This window comes from Triticum urartu, chromosome 2 (genome assembly GCF_003073215.2).
Source record: "Triticum urartu cultivar G1812 chromosome 2, Tu2.1, whole genome shotgun sequence".
Lineage (NCBI taxonomy): Eukaryota > Viridiplantae > Streptophyta > Magnoliopsida > Poales > Poaceae > Triticum > Triticum urartu.
The window spans coordinates 286,384,249-286,391,929 of NC_053023.1; positions in this window are offsets into that span (position 1 = coordinate 286,384,249).

Consider the following 7,681-nt stretch of genomic DNA (forward strand, 5'->3'; position numbering starts at 1 on the left):
TGTTGTTACTCCACAGGGAACTGAAGTTGATAAAGCCAAGATTGAAGCTATTGAGAGTTGGCAGCAGCCCAAAACGGTCACACAATTGAGGAGTTTCCTTGGCCTCGCTGGATTCTATAGGCGTTTTGTGAGATATTTCAGCACCATTGCTGCCCCTCTCAACGAGCTTACAAAGAAGGATGTGCCTGTTGTTTGGGGTACCGCACAGGAAGAAGCCTTCACGGTATTGAAAGATAAGTTAACACATGCTCCTTTACTCCAACTTCCTGATTTTAATAAGACTTTTGAGCTTGAATGTGATGCTAGTGGAATTGGATTAGGAGGTGTGTTATTACAAGATGGCAAACCTATTGCATACTTTTCTGAAAAATTGAGTGGTCCTAGTTTGAACTATTCTAGTTATGATAAAGAATTATATGCTCTTGTTCGGACCTTAGAAACATGGCAACATTATTTATGGCCTAAGGAATTTGTTATAAATTCAGATCATGAATCTTTGAAACACATTAAATGTCAAGGAAAACTGAACCGTAGACATGCTAAATGGGTTGAATTCATTGAGACTTTCCCTTATGTAATTAAACACAAGAAGGGTAAAGAAAATGTTATTGCCGATCCATTATCTCGTTGTTATACTATGCTTTCACAAGTTGACTTTAAAATTTTTTGGTTTGGAGACCATCAAATATCAATATGTGCATGATGCTGAATTTAAAGATGTATTGCAGAATTGTAAGGAAGGGAGAACTTGGAACTAGTTCATTCTTAACGATGGATTTGTGTTTCGTGCTAACAAGTTGTGCATTCCAGCTAGCTCCGTTCATCTTTTGTTGTTGCAGGAGGCGCATGGAGGAGGATTAATGGGACACTTTGGTGTCAAGAAGACAGAGGATATACTTGCTACATAAGTATAGGCTATTTTTAGATTCTGTATGTGTGGGGAAACAAGAGTTAGGGTTGGTTTCAGACCCCTCCTCCAAGGGCCACGAAATTCCCCCCTCTTCCTCCATATATACAGCCCTTAGGGCATCGTTTAGACTTCGGGTTTTGTTTAGATTAAAAGTTCGGCATAGCTGCAACTTCGCGTACTTCGTTTGTGTTCAACGACCAGACCAAGGCGTCACAGAACCCCACCTTGATCAATAAAGTTTTCATCTTATATTTGTGATATCCAGATTGCAATCTCAGTTTCTTGCTTGTTCTTCGTTTGCTCGCAGGAAACAGACCCTCGTGGTCAGGTTGATCGTGCTCCGGCGTGGTCAATAACCCCTCGGAAGTTGGTTTAGCGATTGCTAAGACGCGACGTCTCGCATGTTCGTAGTCAGATCGTCAAGGTCGACTCCCATAGAAAACGATAGCCACCATCTCATCGAAACATCGGGACACCTTCGCCTCTATCATGTGGTATCAGATTCCCAGGTTGCTCGGTGAGATTTTACAGTTTTTCGTAGTTTAGATCGAGTCTTTTCTTCATACCTATAGTCCATGAAAAAGCCAAAAAAATAGGGTTAGTTCATTCTCTCCGAACCAATCTGAGCCTTTGCATAATCTTTTCAGTATTTGCTTTGCTGAATTTGTAGTTGCATCGTCGTGTCAAGTTGCTGGTCTTAGCGTCTAGTCCTTTAGAGTTTCGAGTTCTCTTCACAAGTTGTCATGTCGCCGCTGCCATATATCACCACCGCATCATTATCATCGCTGCTGCCATATGCCACCACCACACCAACTTCATCGTCGCTGCCATATTCACCACCACATATTCACCACCAATCCGAGTCCATATACGCCACCACATATTCGCCGCCATCACGCAATCTGAGTCCACGTGCAACATATATCTGCCACCAGACCGATTTCCACCAGATTCGTCGCCGCCACCAGTCCGAGAATCCACCAGATTCATCTCCGCCACCAGTCTTAGTCCGAGTCCAGTAATTGTTGCTTTGTTTTCGATTTCCATATAACGTGATACTCCAAGTCGTGACAGAGTAGGACTCCCCAACTTTCGAGCCATGCGCAGAAGAAAAATAGTTCCAAACTCAAAAAAACTAAGTCTGGAAAATTCTGGCTAGGCAGTTTTTAGATCATTTGTAGACTTTTTCGAAAAAAAATTGTTGTGGCGCAAAAAAAGAGGAAAAAGAAAGTAAAAAAGTGAAAAAAAAATTCAAAGCGTGCTCCTCCCTTGTTTACGTGCAGTGCCGTGATTTTGTCAGTGTTCTAGGTCGCGTCTCTACCACGGTCTAGCCTAGGACCAGCACAATACCGTCATTGAGCATTTATTCAACTTTGCATATCTGAACTGATTATTGCTGACCCTTTTTGCTACCATATTATAAGCCTTCCTAGCTCCACATACATCTACGTCGTGCGTTTGACTCTCCTTGGTAATCGCTCTGTCCAAGCTTTGAGAGTTTTGACTACGACGGTTGCCGATCACCACCTGCTACTGGGTCAGAAATGGTAAGAATTTTCGTGATACACCACCACCACCACCACTTCCTAGTATTCTGTAGGATCATATTCTTGTGTGTTTCTATTGCTGCTAACCATGGCAGGATCACAAGCCGATGAGACAGATTCGGAGAACATGACGAACAAAGAGCTACATGATAAATTTCAGCAAATGATGAGTGGACAGGTGGACGATGTGCTAAATAGATTTGAAGAGGCCATGGAGAAGATAGATGGCATGGAGAAGACATTCCAAACAAAGATTGACAACAAGTTTAATGAATTGCTCACGCATCTTCCACCACCACCACCGGCTGCACCTAACGCACCTCTACAACAACAACTACATTGCCTTCCAAATCAAGTGGGAAGGGCACTGCACATTCCCCTTGAGCCTGGTCAAAATTCTAGTGCCGCTGTTGATGCTTCTGTAGCTCCTGCTGCTACTGCAGAGGTGGAGGACCATTACGAGGACGAGGTTGACCAAAATCAGAACTACGTGCAACCACCAGCAGCACTGCCACCAGGTCGTCCACATGCATATTATCGCAATGGTAGGACTGCACAACCACCTCAGGTATGTGATCATGACCATCTCCCTAAACTGAAATTGAACATTCCACCATTTGAGGGTAGATATGTTCTTGATATATATCTTACTTGGGAGTTAGAAACTGAACAACGATTTAGATGTTTACAATATCTTGAGGAGAGACGTGTTCCTACTACTGTTTGTGCTTTCACTAGCTTTGCATGTGTTTGGTGGTCTGAACATAGTAGATTATATCCCATTCCAGCTACTTGGGCTGCTTTGAAAACTGCTATGCGTACTCGTTGGGTTCCATCATATTATCAACGTGAATTACTTCAAAAATTGTAGCGTTTAAGACAAGGAAAAAAATTCTATAGAAGAATACTATCAGGAATTACAAACTGGCATGATTAGATGTGGTATTGTTGAGGAGAATGAAGCTATGCTTGCATGTTTTATGGGTGGATTAAATAAAGAGATTCAGACCATTCTAGAGTATAAGGAGTATACTAATATCACTTGTTTATTCCATCTTGCTGTTAAAGCTGAATGTGAAGTGCAGGATCGACATGCAATGGCGCGAACTAACTTTTCTGCAGGTCGATCTTCATCACGGACACCACGTGCATCCTCTACTTCCATTGCACCAGCACCTCCATCAGGTGCCACCTCCAGCCGTGATACAAGAAAGCAGGCACAACCACCACTATCTCCCAAGAGCACACCTGTCGGGCCTGCGCAGAGCTCTTCTTCCATGGCATCAACAGGGCACACAAGTGATAGTATTGGTCGTCGTTGTAAGGGAAGAGGAAATTTTGCGAGAGAATGCAAATCTCTGCGTGTGATGATTGCTACTAAGGATGGTGGGTATGAGTCCGCTACTGACTATGATGAGGAGACTTTGGCTCTTATTACACATGAATAACATGGTGGAGATGATTCTGATCATGAGACGCAATACATGGCTCCTGAAGATGCTGACAGGTATGAATGTTTAGTTGATCAACGTGTTTTGAGTGTGCAGATTGCACAAGCTGAGCAAAATCAGAGGCATAATTTGTTCCATACAAAGGGAGTTGTGAAGGAACGTTATGTTCGCGTCATCATAGATGGAGGGAGCTGCAACAACTTGGCTAGCATGGAGATGGTGGAGAAGCTCTCTCTCACCACACGACCACATCCACATCCTTACTACATCCAATGGTTCAACAATAGCGGCAAGGTTAAGGTAACACGTACTGTTCGTGTGTAGTTTAGTATCTCGACATATGCTGATTATGTTGACTGTGATGTGGTACCCATGGAAGCATGTTCCTTATTACTTGGTTGACCATGGCAATTAGATAACAATTTTGTACACCATTGTCAAAATAATCAGTATACTCTTGTTCATAAGTATAGCCATATTACTTTACTTCCTATGACTCCCGATTCCATTTTGAAAGATGATACTAATAGAGCTAATAAAGCAAAACAGAAGAAAAATAAGAGTGAAAATCATATTGTGGCGAAAGAATTTGAGCAACAAATGAAGCCTAATAATAAACCATCTACCGTTGCTTCCAAAATTAAATTGAAAAGTGAGTGTTTACTTGCCACCAAATCTGATATTGAAGATCTAGATTTTAGCAAATCTGTTTGCTATGCTTTTGTGTGCAAAGAGGCATTATTTTCTTTCGAGGATGTCCCTTCCTCTTTGCCTCCTGCTGTCACTAACATTTGGCAGGAGTTCGCTGACGTCTTTCCACAAGACGTGCCACCGGGATTACCACCTATTCGAGGGATTGAGCATCAAATTGACTTAATTCCCGGTGCATCATTACCCAACCGTGCACCATACCATACCAATCCAGAGGAGACGAAGGAGATTATGCGTCAAGTACAAGAACTGCTCGACAAAGGTTATATATGCGAATCCCTTAGTCCTTGTGCTATTCCTATCATTTTAGTGCCGAAAAAGGATGGTACGTCGCGTATGTGACAATGAAGATCCTCCATGGCAAGAGAAAATTGAGGGAGGCAATCCTCCTCGTCAAGGACGTCATCACCCTCGAACACAATGAAGAGCGACGCTATGGCAAGCTAAAGTTCATGCCCAAGTTTTCCGGAAGGAATGATCCCGAAGTGTACCTTTCATGGGCATTGAAGGTTGATAAAATCCTCCGCTTGCACAACTATGAGGAAGAGAAGAAGATCGCGATGGCATCCCTTGAGTTCCAAGATTACGTCCTCATTTGGTGGGAACAAGTCATTGAGTGTCGAGAGGCAAGAGGTGAACCACCCATCACTACTTGGGCGCAAATGAAGGATGCCATGAGAGCACGCTTCATGCCAACCTACTACAACCGCGATCTCTTCAAGAAACTCCAACTCCTCAAGCAAGGAACCAAGAGCATTGAAGAATACTACAAGGAAATGAGATTGCAATGATACGAGCCAAAGTCACGGAAGATGATGAGCAAACTATGGCACGTTTCTTGAATGGACTCAATCATCCTATCAAGAAGATCGTCGACTTCCAACCATACTCGAACCTCATCGAGCTAGCGCATTAAGTTACCAAAGCAGAACGTCAAGTGCAGGATGACTTCAAGTATGCCAAGTTCTCATCCAAGTCCTATGGCTTCTCCAACACCCAAGCTTCAACGACTCCAACAACTTCTACCTCAACCAAGCCACCTACAAGAAACACCGACGAGTTGAGTTACAAGAAAACTTGGACAACCTCAAGTCATCCTCCTACAACAAGCAACTTCAAGCCAAGAGCTTCATCATCATCTACCCCAACCGATGAGAACATCAAGACAAGTTCCTTCAAATGCTTCACATGCAGAGGCAGAGGCCACAAGTCCTTTGAGTGTACCAACAAGTGCACCATGATCCTCAACGACGATGGTACATACGACTCCATGAGTGAAGGAGAAATTGAGGCACTTGAGTAAGTATCCATGCATCGGCAAGTGAACGAAGATGAAGAGGATCAACTCTTTTGTGACGAAGATTCACGCCCTGCTCTTGTTGTCTCCAAGGTCTTGACTCTTCAACATCAACAAGAAGAAGACCAAAGATTTCATATATTCCATACCCAGGCCGGCATCAATGGAAGGTCCGTCAAGGTCATCATCGATGGAGGGAGTTGTCTTAACTTGGCAAGTGAAGAACTATGATCCAAGCTCCAATTGGCCAAGATGAAGCACCCACATCCCTACAAAGCCCAATGGCTAAGCGACTCCGGCACCATCCAAGTCGAGCATAGAGTACATGTCTCCTTCAAGATCGGAGCTTATGAAGACACTTTGTGATGAGGACATCAATACCATTGTTACACCCACAACCCCTGCTGTTATAGATACTGGACCAATTACTAGAGCTCGCGGACGCCAGTTGAATTATCAGGTACTTTCATTTCTTGGTAACGATTCTAATGTTCATAAGAATATGATGCTGCCTAAATTGGATACATTTGTTTTGCTTACAAATGAAGGGCCTAGCTTGGATAAGAAAGATGAACCTTGGAGCAAGTTCAAGCATGGAGATGCTGGCATGCGCAAGGGGAACAACAACGGAGTTACAACTGATGATTCCAGGACTTTGAAGCCACCATAATGAGTGCATGAAGCCTTGGACAAAATATACAAGATGCCACTTTATAAATTTTTCTAGAGGCTATTCTAGGTGTTGCGTCACCTTATTATTGGGCCAGGCCCATGTATTTTCGAAGTACTTAAGTATAGGCTGTTTTTAGAGTCTGTATGTGTGGGGAAACAAGAGTTAGAGTTGGTTTCGGACCCCTCCACCAAGGGCCACGAAATTCCCCCTCTCTCCTCCATATATACCGCCTTTAGAGCATCGTTTAGACTTTGGGTTTTGTTTAGATTAAAAGTTCGGCATAGCTGCAACTTCGCGTACTTCGTTTGTGTTCAACGACCAGACCAAGGCGTCACAGAACCCCACCTTGATCAATAAAGCTTTCATCTTATATTCACAATATCTAGATTGCAATCTCAGTTTCTTGCTTGTTCTTCGTTTGCTCACAGGAAACAGACCCTCGTGGTCGGGTTGATCATGCTCCGGCGTGGTCAATAACCCCTCGGAAGTTGGTTTAGCGATTGCTAAGGCGCGATGTCTCGCACATGCGTAGTCGGATCGTCAAGGTCAACTCCCACAAAAAATGATAGCCACCATCTCATCGAAACATTGGGACACCTTCGCCTCTATCAAGCTGTATCAGATTTCCAGGTTGCTCGGTGAGATTTTAAAGTTTTTCATAGTTTAGATCGAGTCTGTTCTTCATACCTATAGTCCACGAAAAAGCCAAAAAATTAGGGTTAGTTCATCCTATCCGAACCAATCTGAGCCTTTGCATAATCTTTTCTGTATTTGCTGTGTTGAATTTGCAGTTGCATCGTCGTGTCTAGTTGCTGGTCTTAGTGTCTAGTCCTTTAGAGTTTAGAGTTCTGTTCACAAGTAGTGACGCCGCCGCCGCATCATCATCATCACCGCTGCCATATACCACCATCGTCATCACCGCTGACATATACCACCATCGTCATCACCGCTGCCATATACCACATATCCACCGCCATCACGATAATCCGAGTCCACCTGCATCACCGATTCGCCACCAGTCTGAGTTCCACCGTCCTACATATATCCGCCACCAGTCCGAGATTCCACCAGATTCATCTCCGCCACCAGTCC